At 38.9% G+C, this 16,071-nt stretch overlaps 1 long non-coding RNA gene across 1 annotated transcript; it reads left to right on the top strand.

The window, feature by feature from the left end:
- The first annotated feature begins 3,754 nt into the window (after nt 1–3,754).
- On the top strand, nt 3,755–6,258 carry LOC117985856 (uncharacterized). Its single transcript, XR_004674064.2, has 2 exons — nt 3,755–5,254; nt 5,956–6,258. It is a non-coding gene; the product is annotated as an uncharacterized lncRNA (long non-coding RNA).
- The last annotated feature ends 9,813 nt before the right edge of the window (nt 6,259–16,071 follow it).

Below are 16,071 nucleotides of genomic sequence, written 5' to 3' on the forward strand. Positions count from 1 at the left end.
ACCTCGTGAGGACGCAGGATGGGCAGGTTCTACGTTTTAGATAATAAGTCTCAGCTATAAGTATTTTAATTAGCTATTAGTAAAGCTGTGATAGCCTAGTGGCTAGGACGTCCGCCTTCTAATCGGAGGTCGGGGGTTCGATCCCGGGCACGCACCTCTAACTTTTCGGAGTTATGTGCGTTTTAATTAATTAAATATCACTTGCTTTAACGGTGAAAACCTGCATGCCTGAGAGTTCTCCATAATGTTCTCAAGGGTGTGTGAAGTCTGCCAATCCGCACTTGGCCAGCGTGGTAGACTATGGCCAAAACCCTGCTCACTCTGAGAGGACACCCGTGCTCTGTAGTGAGCCGGCGATGGGTTGATCGTGATGATGATGATAGCAGGTCAGCTGTACTACTAACAAAATTAGATAATATGTAAGTCATCAGAGGATACACGCGCAACGCTCTAGCACTAACCAAGAAGTCGCTGTGCTGTGGCCAGTGGCGTGCACAGGAGTTCAAGCCAGGGTATGTATTTATGTATGAACTTATTGCACGGCAGGTTAAAATGAAAAATAAGCATTGATTTATTACAATGAGGGTAAGCAGTGCGATTATGCCTTTATGAGCTGCACGCCACTGGCTGTGGCCCTAGATAATCGTGATAATGATTCATCATGATCAAGCCATCGTCGGCTCACTACATAGCACGGGTCTCCTCTCAAAGTGAGAAGGGTTTTAACCATAGTCTGCCACGCTGGCAAAGTGCGGATTGGCATACTTCACACACCTTTGAGAACATTATGGAGAACTCGGGTATGCAGGTTTCCTCGCGATGTTTTCCTTTCCGTTAAAGCAAGTAATATTTTATTACTTAAAACGCACATAACTCCGAAAAGTTAGAGGTGCGTGCCCGGGATCGAAGGCGGACCTAATCACTAGGCTATCACAGCTTCTAAATGATAACGATACTGATGAAAATGTTTATGATCAACTATCGATATACTAAGGATCCTTAAGTATTTTAATTAGTTATTACTTATTAGTCAAAAAAATAACTAAGAAATGTGTTCAATGAGGATTGTTTCAAACACACAACTCCCCACGGTTAATCAGTTTAAATACTAAACCTAAGTTTATAAAAACTATTTGTACTGCTTTGGTGCCTAGTGTTTTTCCACTACAAGTTTGGTAGTATACTATTCTTTGAGGTTTAAGGTGTCTTAAATAAAATTATGGAATAATTATTATCTAAGTATTTTATTATTAGATGTCCTTATTTCAGGGAGTACCTAATCAGAAAAAAATTAGATAGCTTTTGTTAAAGGTATCGATTTTCTAATTGAATTACCTATTTCTGTACCTACGCACATTCATTTAACTATTTTTAATCAATTTATTAGTAGGTGTCCTTATTTTACGGAGTAACTAATCAGAAAATAATTTAAATAGTACTAAGTGAGCTATTGTTAAAATTGAACTACCTATTTCTGTACTCACATCCATTTTACTATTTTTAATGCATTTATTATCAGATGTACTTATTTTAAGAAGTCACTAATCAGAAAATAATTTAAATAGAAATAGTAGTAAGCTATTGTCAAATGTATCGATTTTCTAATCGTTTACCTATTTCTGTACTTACATCCATTTAACTATTTCTAATCCATTTAATTTTTAGACAATAATACATTGGAGTTCATACCGACTAAAAAATGCACAGGATGGTTACTAGTTTTCAAAAGCCACACTTTCGGTTACGTGAACAAGATGAAAACTCGTTGGAAATGCTGTAAAAGGCCGTATGGGTGTAAAGCGCAAGTTATAACCACCCCGGAAGGGCATCTGCTTGAAGTTCTATGCGGTGAACATAACCATCCACCGCCGGTTTTGTTGAGAACACCTGACGGGAAAGTGTGCAAAGTCCGCAATCTACAAGTCTTGTAAGATCTCTTCAAAATTGATAAGAGAAACAAACGCGTGATACGGAATGTGGCCTCCAATGGGACTTCTATCAGGGTTATACTTTGGAGAGTGAGCTCAGGAACTTCACAATCTTGATGTTCCTTCACAGGTTTATCAAAGAACAGCGAGAAACTGTAAGCCATCCTTGTGTTCAAATCCAATCTACTCGGACATGATACGAACCTCTTAAGGTGTGGATCACCCTTTCAGCGTATAGGTTTCTACATAGAGCAGAAACAAAGAGGAGATGTTGTATTAAGATTTCCCTATGAAATATCGAGTGACATTTTGCGGGGTGAGGGGTTGTGGAACGCCGCCCACTTCTCAATTTTCCATCTGCGGGTTAGTAGCAAAACTACTCGCTTAGCGACCTAACATCGATATATTGATGTCACTACATAGTTCAGCTATCTCACACTAGATGTCAATAAGTGTAGAAATTACGTATAAAATTACTTACAAATGAAATGTGATACCATTCATAGCATTCATAGAACGTCTGTCTGAATAACTTTGACACGATAAAACACAACACTTCATCCTTTTGTTCTTAAAAACGCGAAAACACACCGGTAATACGAGTCTCAATATATGTGAACCTGACGAACGCAGACAGCATACTAACTAAGGCCCCGCCCACAGTGATGACGTCAGGACCTAGTTGAAAATCACAGTGCACAGTTGCTTAGGTCAACTCCTCTTTGTTTCTGCTCTATGGGTTTCTAACATGTATAACTGAAGTGCCTTCAAGTCCAGATTGAAAACGCATCATCTTCTCCGCGCTGCAACCTGAACCTCATCATGGCTTTCCATCAAGGCTCCCTTTTCCCTTTTCAGGTACGAAACCCTGAAACGGCACGGTTACTTTCTGCTAAAGTACTTACTGGTTTTCTTAATCCATACTTAACTTGAATAAAATCAAATCGGTATAATATTATCTTTACTTTATAACTAGTTGATGCCCGCGACTTAGTTCGCGTGGGTTTACGTTTTTGAAAATCCCGTGGGAACTCTTTAATTTTCCGGGATAAAAAGTAGTTACTCTCCAGGTCTTTGACTATACCTATGCAAAAAATCACGCTGATCCGTTGCTGCTTCGTTGCGACGTGATTGAAGGACAAACCAATAAACCAAACACACTTTCGTATTTATAATAGGGGTAGTGATTTAAAGTGATGCTGATGATGATTAAATAAAATAATTCGGTATAATTAAATAGTAATTAGTTTTATCGAAAGTATTATGTTTGTAAATTAAATATAATATAATTTAAATTAATAAAATTGTTAAATTCATCTCGGAGTTGTTTTCTTTACAATACTATGGCCTAAACACTTCTTATTCTGTGAGAAGACGACGTGGGTTCAGTACTTAGTGGGCCGGTGATGATGATGATGATTGTCATAATTTCAGTCTGCAGGCGCTAGGAGGACTTGAGCAAACATGGCTCAGTGAATAATATTTCCAATGTAGGTATTCATTGGAAATATTATTCACTGAGCCATGTTCCCAATTAGTTTTAGTCTCTCATAATCTTTTATTTTTGGAGCCTCGGGTTTGTTTCCCAGCAGGGTAACTTTTATCTCAATTCTGTTATATCTTCACATTAAAAATAACTAGGTACCTAGATATCTATGTTTAGTACGCGACAGGTCGAGATGGCAATCGGGGTGAGGACGCTCCGCTCCGCACAGCCGCACAGCCCTCACGCTAACCCGCGGGATGATAACGTATCTCGCGACAGGCTTGCGACATGCGTATCTCGCGATCATTGCTGTCAAACGTCCGGCTAGAGAGAGACAGCAATAGCCACAAAGCAAAATAAGAAGAAGAAGAAGAGAGATAGCAAATTAACTGTCGGATTGCTACTGCTGTCGCGTTGCTGTCGCTACTGCAAGGTTTACGTAATCACCCCGCCCGCGCCGGTATGGGATAGTGCGGGACGTCCCCGCAGCCTCATACCCCGATTGCCATCTCGACCTGTCGCGTACTATACGCGCGGCTTGGGTCTTCTAATACATATAGGTATACGAGTAACCTATACCGATAATATTATGTTTTGGAATTACTTTCAGGTAGTGCACGGAAATTCATACCAACCGGTCAGGCCGAGGATTTGTTATTAATTTTCCAAAACCATACCTATCGCTGCGTCAACGAAATGAAAACTAAATGGATGTGCACCAGAACACCGTATGGGTGCAAAGCGCAAGTTATGACTTCTGCTAAAGAGGGGTTGCTTTATGTTCTGAATGGTAAACATAACCATCCACCGCCGGTTTTCGTAAGAGGCGCGGATGGGAAGGTTATCGAAATCCGCAGTTGACCAAATTTCAAACAACAACAAACTTCGACCACCCGTTGTGCCAGATCCTTTTTTCCACGCACATGCAAACAGTGGAATCAACTACCTTCGGCGGTGTTCCCTTTAGATTACAACATGGGGTTATTCAAGGGGCGGACTAACAAATTCCTAAAAGGCCGGCAACGCATCGGCGGTTCCTCTGGTGCTGCAAATGTTCATGGGCTGCGGTAATCACTTAACATCAGGTGACCCGCCTGCTCATTTGCTCGCTATCTCTATTTAAAAAAAAACACAGAGGTGCATGCATGCATGGCTGTAGCCGTAGCCAGGCTTGGGGCTGTAGCCAAGTTTGGGGGTCCAAAACCCCTCCAGAATCCCAGACCAAGCGAAATTATTTTTGAAATGTATATCATTATGTACTATTAATAGAAATATACCAATGTCTGAATTATTTTTAGTTTGACTGATACTTATTAATAAATTTTAATGCTATATTTCGGTTGGTAGTTTTTCTTATCTTATTGAACTCTTTTACGTTTGAGAGCCTAATAAACGTGCTACATATACAGTGTGTTTTTTTAAGTTTGAGATAAAATTTACAAAAATAAGTAAATTTGAATTTAAATAGTTAAATAGTTCCTATAGTTCACAGATTTGCGGGGAAAAAACGTACGGAAATTTACCTTTTAAGCTTGTTGTTCTTTGTGAAATAAAATTTTTGTCCTTTCCGTACATTTGAAGTAATCGCGTTTTCTTTAAGATGTACTGGAATTCATACCAACCAACCGTGGGAAGGGCATGATGCTGATATACAAGGGCTATACCTATGCCCATATGACTCACAACACACGTTGGTACTGTTCCAAGAAGGCAGGAGGTTGCAGGGCGCGACTTCAGACCACTTCGGAAGGGCAACTGGTGCAAGTTCTAGAAAGTGAACATAACCATCCGCCCCCCAATTTGTATAGGGCTGCGAGTGGGAAAATCATTAAACTATGATGTAAGTTAAATGGTATTGAACTCAGGCGCAGTTCACGACAGATACTGTCGTACTCAGAGTCACTAATCATTACTTAAGATTGAGTTAATACGAGATAGATTTATGTGAGAGATATAGCTCTGTCTCGTTTTAACCAAACTTAGCCACTCTGAGTACGGCGGTTAATGTACCTTGTAACAAAACGTTGAGGCTTCGACGTCACTGGCCGGCGTCAAATGTTCCATCATTTGAAAGTGAGTAACTGTATAAGTTAATAACGATAGTAATAATTGAACACTGTTGCCAATGTACAAGGTACAATGTTTAAAAAAAAATCATTCGCACCGCATCCGAACCACACGAGTAGATATTATATAGACCACAGGGGAAGCTTCATACTAGCGGCTGGCTGTAGGTTCACTCACTCTAGCGCAGCTCACGCACACCACGACACACACACACGCGCACAGACGCGTCCGTTTGCCGCCAAACTGGGCGCACAGAGCGTTCGTGGCACGTCGTAGTGTGCGTGAGCTAGTGTGAAGCTTCCCCTCTGGTCTATAATATCTACTCGTGTGTCCGAACTATGCAGGTACTCGTTTTTATGAAACAACTAAGTAAATACATAAACTTCTAAAATCGTAACCCTTCTCTTTGCTTTGCCGTAGTCGGGTAAGAAAGGTAATAATAAAGAATAGTTCGTAATTTTTTCTTTATTTCAGACCCAATAGAGATTATACCCAGCAACCGAAGCGGTGGCCATCTCCTCGTGTACGACGGATACACTTTCGTGTCAATGAACAGCAAGACGAGGTGGTACTGTTCGAAGAAAAAGGTGGGATGCAAGGCCAAACTGGTGGTAACTCCGGAGGGAAAGTTTGTCGAGATATTGGGGCATCATGACCACTTGCCTCCCAAATTATGTCGTGTGAATGGGCAGGTGTTTAAAGTTTAGTCTAGTTTAACTTTAGAATTAACTCTCTTTAGATTAAAATTTTGTAGAACTAATAAAATAATGTATTTTTCTATCGTTTTTAATAACTACCAACCTCCACAAGTATATCCATAGTAATATTATAAATGCGAAAGTGTGTCTCTCTACATTTAAAGCAAATAAAATTTTATTGATTGATCTATTTACTAAATTTTCACGGTTTATCCGTTTAACCAATTTTAATGAAATTTTTACAGATATATAGTTTGTAACCTGGGAAGGGAGGTCACTTTTTAAACCTTAAATCCACGCTGACAAAGTCGCGGGCATCATATAGTAATTCACTCGTAGGTATATGTAGGTATGGTCGGCTAAACTTTACTTATTTGTCGGAATATAGCCGACTATTCAGACCCGTCCGACCAGAATTACCTAACAAACGCTATAAATTATCTATACGTGTATATTAAATGAAAAGCTGACTGACTGACTGACTAATCTATCAACGCACAGCTCAAATTAGTGGACGGATCGGGCTGAAATTTGGCATGCAGAGACATTTGCAAGGATTTTTTAAAATTCAACCCCTAAAGAGGTAACATAGGGTTTTTAAATTTTAGTCCACCCGGACGAAGTCGTGGGAATAAGCTAATGTATACATATACAGGTATATAGTCCGTACAAAATAAGAACTCATTCGCCATTTTAACTCTAGTTATGAGTCAACTGTCATGTCAAAAGTACGATTTACCTTTAAAATAAGGACTAAAATCGTACTTTTGACACATAACGTTAAAATGGTGAGTGAGATCTCATTTTGCATGCATTTTATCAAATTTTACACGACCGAAGGCGAGCGGATCAGCTTCTATAAAACAACATCATCATCATCATCATCATCAACCGATAGAAGTCCACTGCCGGACATAGGTCTCTTGTATGGACTTCCACACGCCACGGTCTTGCACCGCCTGAATCCAGCGGCTCCCTGCGACTCGTATGATGTCATCCGTCCACCTAGTGGGTGGTCTTCCAACACTGCGTTTTTCGGTGCGAGGTTGCCATTCTAGCACCTTGGGACTCCAACGACTATCGGTTTTACGAACTATGTGCCCTTGCCCATTGCCACTTCAGCTTCGCAACCCGTTGAGCTATGCCGGTTACTCTAGTTCTCCTACGGATCTTTTCCGTTCTGATTTGATCACGTAGAGAAACTCCGAGCGTAGCTCTCTCCATCGCCCGCTGAGTGACTCTGACCTTTCTTATGAGGTCAATAGTTAAAGGTCTTATAAAACAACAGTTTGTAAAAATATTTTTTTTTTCAGGCACAGTAGAGATTATGCCCAGCACTCGAAGCGGTGGTCATCTCCTCGTGTACGATGGATACACTTTCGTGTCAATGTGCAGCAAAACGAGGTGGTACTGTTCGAAGAAAAAGGTCGGATGCAAGGCCAAACTGGTGGTAACTCCGGAGGGAAAGTTTGTCCAGATATTGGGGCATCATGACCACTTGCCTCCCAAATTATATCGTGTGAATGGGCAGTTGTTTAAAGTTTTCTCTAGTTAAACTTTAGAATTAACTCTCTTTAGATTAAAATTTTAAAGAATTAAAAAATAATGTGTTTTTCTATTGTTTTTAACTACTTACTTTATAAATATATCCATAGTAATATTATAAACCCAAAAGTGTGTCTGTCTGACTGCTAGCTTTTTTATATGACTTCTAATGATGTGGTCCTTAATTCGGCCCGTTTTTTTAATACGACAGTTGACACAAAGTTAAAATGGCGAGTGAGAACTCATTTCGTACGCATTATAGGTACATATAATGTAATTGTATAGGTATAGTTTAAAACTGGTATAGTATAAAACAACTGTTTGTAATATATTTCTTTATTTCAGGCACAATAGAGATTATACCTAGCAATCGAAGCGGTGGTCATCTCCTCGTATACGACGGATACACTTTCGTGTCAATGACCAGCAAGACAAGGTGGTACTGTTCGAAGAAAAAGGTCGGATGCAAGGCCAAACTGGTGGTAACTCCGGAGGGAAAGTTTGTCCAGATATTGGGGTATCATGATCACCTACCTCCCAAATTATATCGTGTCAATGGAAAGGTGTTTAAACTTTCTCGTAGTTAAAGGATAATAATAATATGTTAACTATAGAATTAGCTCTCTTTTTTATTTTTTTAGAGTGAAAATATTACAATAAAACTTAAAGCTAGCCTATTCTAATTACTATACAAATCATGCCCGCATACAATTTTGAAGAACTAATAAATTAATAAGTAATGTATTTTTTGTATCTTTTTTAATAACTAAGTACCTACGGCACCTATATTATATGATGCGCCAGATCCTTCTTTCCACGCACGTGCAAACTGTGGAACCAACTCCCACCGGCGGTGTTCCCACTAGGTTATTCAAGGGGCGGACCAACAAATTCCTAAAAGGCCGGCAACGCATCGGCGGCTCCTCTGGTGCTGCAAATGTTCATTCATGGGCGGCGGTAATCACTTAACATCAGGTGACCCGCCTGCTCGTTTGCTCGCTATATCTATTAAAAAAAAAAAGATGTATATCTAGATGATGCCCAGAACTTCGTCCGCGTGGAATATAGGTTTGTAAAAATTACGCGGGAATTATTTGATTTTCCGGGATTAAAAGTAGCCTATGTATTAATTCAAGGTATAGGAAGCTATCTCAATTCATTTCGACAGAATCGGTTCTGTCATTGTGACGTGAAGGAGTAATAAACTTCCAAACTTAACAGCGATCACGCACTCATCCGATCCGAATCCGTGAAAATACGGATATAAAAGTATCTACGACATTACGTTATAAGCTACTATACAAAACAAAAAAGGAACGTATTTTCACGGACTAGGTTCGGATGAGTGCGTGACCGCCGTTACAGTTATATTATTACTTACTTATGCCCGCAACTTCGTCCGCGTGGTTACACACTCTACTACACTACAATTTTTAATGCACATAAATACAACAACTATACAATTACAATTAGGTATTTACAATTTTTAGGGTTCCGTACCTCAAAAGGAAAAACGGAACCCTTATAGGATCACTTTGTTGTCTGTCTGTCTGTCAAGAAACCTACAGGGTACTTCCCGTTGACCCAGAATCATGAAATTAGGCAGGTAGGTGGGTCTTATAGCTGGCTTTAGGGGAAAAATCTGAAATCCGTGAATTTAGGCCTAGATCACACAAAAAAAATTAAATTGTGGTCATGAACTAATAATTAGTATTTTCAATTTTCGAAGTGAGATAACTATATCAAGTGGGGTATCATATAAAAGGTCTTCACCTGTGCATTTTAAAACAGATTTTTATTTATTTTTATGCATCATAGTTTTTGAATTATTGTGCCAAATGTCAAAAAATACGACTGTAGTACGGAACCCTCGTTGCGCGAGCCTGACTCGCACTTAACCGGGTTTTTTTTCTATTAGTTAATAGTTAGTATTTGTGATCTTTTTGTCTTTATGTTTTTTTCCGTACGTTTGTTTGGTGTTGTTGTGTTTTGTATAACTGTAAACTGTACGTTATGGTCCCAAATAAAAGATTATTAATTTATTTATTTTTAATCCCCTATTTTACGCCCCTGGGGGGTTGAATTTTCAAAAATCCATTTGAAAATTCAACTCTTCCTATTTTTCAGATGCAATAGAATATACCGAGAGCCCAAGAGGAACTGGCATCATACTCGTCTTCAGAGGATACACATACTCACGCATGCACATGAACAATAAGACCAGGTGGTATTGCTCTACACGGAGGTCAGGGTGCAAGGCGCGTGTGATTACAACCCCTGACGGGGTACTTGTGGAGGCTTCAGGGGAGCATGATCACTATCCGCCGCAGCTGTTCAGGACCACTAAAGGGAAAATTATAAAACTGAAATGATTTTTTAAATTAAACTTATTGACTTGATATCCGTCCATTTTTCTTGTCGTATCCTTTTTTGGTCACGTTTGGTATAGCAGACTATCGTTTTCTTTTTTGCTAACCTGTGGCTAACTATCTATCTGCTAATTATCTATCTGCTAAACTACCACCCTACCGGCAAAGTCGTGTCACTAAGCGATTTAGCGTTCCGGTACGATGCCGTGTAGAAACCAAAGGGGCATGGGTTTATTAAAAACTGCCATACAAGAGACCTATGTCCAGCAGTGGACGTCTATTGGTTAATGATGATGATGATGATGATGATGATACCCCTTCCAGGTTAGCCCGCTTACATCTTAGACTGCATCGTCACTTACCACCAGGTGAGATTGCAGTCAAGTGGTAACTTGTATTTGAATAAATAAAATAACAACTTACATGATTTATTGACTCGGATTTTGAATCATAACTCATAGGTACCTACTAATAATTGGGGTCATTGTTTCCAGAATATCATACCTGTATCTTGATAACAGCTCATTGATAAAAGTTTCTGACGTTGATTTAAATCTTATGCAGCACTAGTTTATGCTCGCGACCTCGTCCGCGTGTTTTTATCCCGGAAAATCAAAGAGTTCCCACGGGATTTTTAAAAACCTAATTTCACGCGGACAAAGTCGCGGGCATCAACTAGTTTTATATATATATGTAGGTAGATTATTCTAGGCTACTTTCGATAGGACAAATCAGTTAAAAAAAATTGAAACTCGCTTTAACAAATCTATATTTACTTTTTAGAGGTTCTTGAATTCGTCCCAAGCAACCGAGGCAAAGGGATCACTCTGATCTACAAAGGTTATACCTACGCTCATATGAAAAGTAAAACACGTTGGTACTGTTCTAAGAAGGCCATTGGTTGCAAAGCTAGACTCATCACCAGCGCTGCAGGGGACCTTGTTGAAGTTTTAGAGTCCGAACACATTCATGACCCTCCGAATTTATACAGAACCAACGATGGGAAGATTTTTAAAGTGTAAATAAACTGTTATAAGAAGAAGAAGATTGATGCAGTAGAGATGTGGTGCTGGAGGCGAAACCTTGTTGAAGTTTTAGAGTCCGAACACATTCATGGCCCTCCGAATTTATATAGAACCAACGATTGGAAGATTTTCAAAGTGTAAATAAACTGTTATGAGAAGAAGAAGACGATTGATACTGTAGATATGTGGTGCTGGAGGCGAAACCTAGGTATCTCATGGACTGAATTTTGTATGACCTGAATTCATCGAAAACTGACTACTCTACCAAGAGTGTTACGACGAAAAAAAAAACCGGCCAAGTGCGAGTCAGGCTCGCGCAATGAGGGTTCCGTACTGCAGTCGTATTTTTTCGACATTTTGCTCGATAATTCAAAAACTATGATGCATAAAAATAAATAAAAATCTGTTTTAGAACGCACAGATGAAGACCGTTCATATGATACCCCACTCGATATAGTTATCTTACTTCCAAAACTGAAAATACTAATTATTAGTTCATGACCACAATTTTTTTTGTGTGATGTAACCACAAATTCGCGGTTTTCAGATTTTTCCCCGAATGTCAGCTATAAGATGTACCTACCTGCCAAATTTCATGATTCTAGGTCAACGGGAAGTACCCTGTAGGTTTCTTGACAGACCGACAGACAGACAACAAAGTGATCCTATAAGGGTTCCGTTTTTCCTTTTGAGGAACGGAACCCTAAAATGAACCGTATGATAGAGAATTAGTGAGATAGTATATAAAAATGATACAGAAGACTAAATGATACTGGTTGAAGAGAGCTGCTAGATACTAAGCTAGACTTAGGCACTAGTGCTCGATCTGGTTGAAATTATAGAGTTCCAACTCCCAACATATTCATGCACCACCATATACAGGGTGGCCGGAGATGTGACGCAGATCCTAGTACTAAGCCTCCGCTATCTATCCGTCCATCCGGCCGTCTGTCTATCAGCGGGCTGTATCTCTTGAACCGTAATAGGTAGAGGGTTGAAATTGTCACAGCATGTGTATTTTCTGTAATGCTGCTTTAACATCAAATAATAAGAATTTCAAAATGGAGTCGCACGCGGAGGGTTCCATACAAGATACTTTATACCAATGTACTTTGTACTTTATGCCATTACCAATTTTTGTAATTTTTTTTACGTATTTTAAGATTTACAGTAAGCAATATTCTTATTTTTTTAACTTTTATGTGGCAGAATTTCCTGTTTTCTTTTAATAAAGCCTTAGAATTTTCATTTTCTCATACATAATTGTTTCCTTTTTGCAATAAAGTCTACTGCAGGTACCTACCTATTCTTCAAGCTCTTATCTTTGTTAATCTTTTTTAGGGTTCCGTACCTCAAAAGGAAAAACGGAACCCTTATAGGATCACTTTGTTGTCTGTCTGTCTGTCTGTCAAGAAACCTACAGGGTACTTCCGTTGACCTAGAATCATGAAAATTGGCAGGTAGGTACATCTTATAGCTGAAATTTGGGGAAAAATCTGAAAACCGTGAATTTAGGGTTAGATCACACAAAAAAAAAAAAATTGTGGTCATGAACTAATAATTAGTATTTTCAACTTTCGAAGTGAGATACCTATATCAAGTGGGGTATCATATGAAAGGCCTTTACCTGTACATTCTAAAACAGATTTTTATTTATTTTTATGCATCATAGTTTTTGAATTATCGTGCATAATGTCGAAAAAATACGACTGTAGTACGGAACCCTCATTGCGCGAGCCTGACTCGCACTTGGCCGGTTTTTATAAACTAGCGCGCTTGCCTGGATGCCATATTATGCACCCTTGACTTGAAGGAACCTATATTAAAAGTGGAGAGAAAATTGACGCCGGTAGGGTATTACATATCCTAGCAGTTTGAATTAGAAATTAGGAAGCTAATCGATTCATTACATGCCTGTGAAATTTCATGTCATTTTACCTTTTAGTTCCTCTACTTTTCCTTCCTCGTTTTCTTCATTTGAATTTTTTTCACATTTCTTTTTTTTCAGACGTTCTAGAATTTGCTCCGACCAGTCGCGGGAAGGGTTACATGATCGTCTACAAGGGGCATACTTTTCTCAACAACTACAAGAACACTCTGTGGTATTGTTCAAAGAGAGGTTTCGGTTGTAGGGCGAGGATAAATACGACGGCTGAGGGAAAGCTGATCGATGTAGATGGCGGGCATAACCATCCGCCACCACATTTGTTTCGGACGGCAGATGGGAAAGTTATCAAAATAAACTAGCCGTTTAAGAATCAATTGAAAATTGTAGTCATTGACTTATACGAGTACATTACTTCATATGGACAGGGTTATTGAACAAACAAAATGGCACGGACTCATTGGTGCTATAGCACCAATGCAACCTCAGTGACGTCTGGATTTCAAACGGGTCGTTCATTAGTATCTAAGAGGTGGCGCTGATTTATTTGATTCCTAAACCGTGAAAATTTTGTTCCCTTGACCATATCTTGTCATTTACATCGATGATTGTAGTAGTGTCAGTTGGAGAAAAAACTTTGTGAGGAAACCTGCATGCCTGATAGTTCTCTATAATCTTCTCAAAGGTGAGTGAAATCTGTCAATCCTCACTTAGCCCACCTGGGTGGACTATGGCCAAACGCTTCTCATTCTGAGAGGAAACCCGCGCTCAATAGTGAGCCGGCGATGGGTTGATCATGATGACGATGATGAGTAAGCAGTGTCTTATAATATTACTAGCTTATTCCCGCGACTTCGTCCGCGTGGACTACAAATTTCAAACCCCCATTTCACCCTTTTAGGGGTTGAGTTTCAAAAATCCTTTCATAGCGGATGCCTACGTCATAATAGCTTTCTGCATGCCAAATTCCAGCCCGATCGGTCCAGTAGTTTGAGCTGTGCCTTGATAGATTAGTCAGTCAGTCACCTTTGCCTTTTATGTATTTAGATTATCGCTGACACGGTTGTATCCTTACAAATTAGAATGCATGGTACTTGTTTTATTTTTTTATTCGATTAGAAGTTAAGAGGAGTCTATTCATAGCGCGCTCCATATAAATGTAGTTTGAGAGAATCCAACTACGTATGGAAAGTGCTGGGGAGCGCGCTAGGCATATTTCTTTTAACCCATGACTATGATCTCATCTGGTGGTGAATCTTAAATATTGAAGCGGGCTTATGTAGGTAGATATTTTATTTTATAATTTTTATAATGTTTTTTACCGACACTTCAAGGAAATTTCTAAATAATTTTAAATACAATATATCAAAAATTGCGGACCGGCAGATTCGAACCCGCGTCTCTTGGAATCGCGTCCGACGCATTGACTGCTAAGCTATGGTTCGCTTGCTGCCAGTGACGAAATTTGTGATATGTATTTAAAATTATTTAGATATATTATTGTTTACTTTATTTTGATTTATGATCTTGAAGATTCCGTTTGTTACAAAAGTTGAGTGTTTCAGTTGCTAAAGGCTAATTGTAAAAGACATTCAAATATAAAAGAAAACTAATTAGGTAACTAAGTAACTTATGCTTTTTTTAATAAAGTATATTTTAAAATATGAAGTGATATATTTCTTTTAGTTCTTTACTTAGGCTATTGTAACTTCTTGCACTTGCGTCATTGAGTCCTTAAAACGAAGTAGGTACTCTATAATTTTATATTATGTAAAAAAGCAGTAAGTACGTATAGTACGCGACAGCTTGAAATGGCAATCGGGGAGGGAACGCTCCGCACACTCACAGGGCCCCGATTGCCATCTCAACCTGACGTGGACTCTAGATAAGTAAGTAATAGTTTTATTTCTAACGAGAAAAAAAAACTTCGAGACGTTGTTGCCTTGAAATTATTTTTGGTATGTAATTTTATTTCCAGATCACAGTCCAATCGAATTTATACCAACCAACCGTGGAACAGGACGCTTAATACTATACCAAGGTAACACCTTCGTGAATATGTATAACTATACAAGATGGTACTGTTCGAAACGTCAAGTCGGCTGTAAGGTTAGAATGAGTACCACTGCCGAAGGAACCCTGATTGGTGTTACTGAGGAACATAACCATCCGCCGCCCAAATTGATTAGGACAGCTGATGGGAAAATATTGAAGATTAAAATGTAGTTGGGTGATGAAAATGTAATCGAAAATCGATTAAAATGTTTGTTGTCATAATTGGCATATTTTTTTTTTAGGTAGAGTGATAAGTTTTTAGTGCATCCTGCATAATACGTAAAGAAATAATAGTTATATATACGGGCCCGTATATATTATATATACGGGCTGTTCTTTCATTATTTGTATACAGGATGGCACATATATATAAGTCGTAGGTAAAGAGTTTGACATCCACAAAATACTGTTGTAGTTAGTATGAATGGAGAATAACTTATCTCTCTCTCTGTCGGTCTGTTACATTTTCACGCCTGAACCGCTGAACAGGTTTCAGTTTATAGACACTTAAAAATGCCAAGACGTTACAAGAAGTCTGATATTAAAGTAAAAACAAAGTTTGTTACAGCAGATCAAAGGGACCAAGCATTCAAAATTCAAGTAGATATTTAAAGGAAAATAGAAAGAAGAACAAACAAACAAAAGAAGGAAGATTAAAACAGAAAAGGCTCGCTGAGAAAAATAGAATGGAAAAAATTAGAAACGACCCTGAGCACTATGCGGAATTCAAAGCTAAGGAAAGAGATAGTTATCTTAAAAGAAAAGCTGCCAAGAAGATTTTGCCAATCAGTGAGATGTCAGCTAAAGACCAGGAAATTGCCCGACAACGCAGCAGAGACAGTTCTAGAGCCCATTACTATAGAAAATCTCGAAATGCTACTAGAAGAAAATAGTCTGCCAGAATCAAATGAAGATCATTAGACTGCTGTAGTAAAAAATGATCCGACCAGTCGCGGGAAAGGTTACATGATCGTCTCATCATCATCATCAACTGATAGACGTCCACTGCTGGA

Source organism: Maniola hyperantus, chromosome 10, assembly GCF_902806685.2.
Source record: "Maniola hyperantus chromosome 10, iAphHyp1.2, whole genome shotgun sequence".
Classification (NCBI taxonomy): Eukaryota; Metazoa; Arthropoda; class Insecta; order Lepidoptera; family Nymphalidae; genus Maniola; species Maniola hyperantus.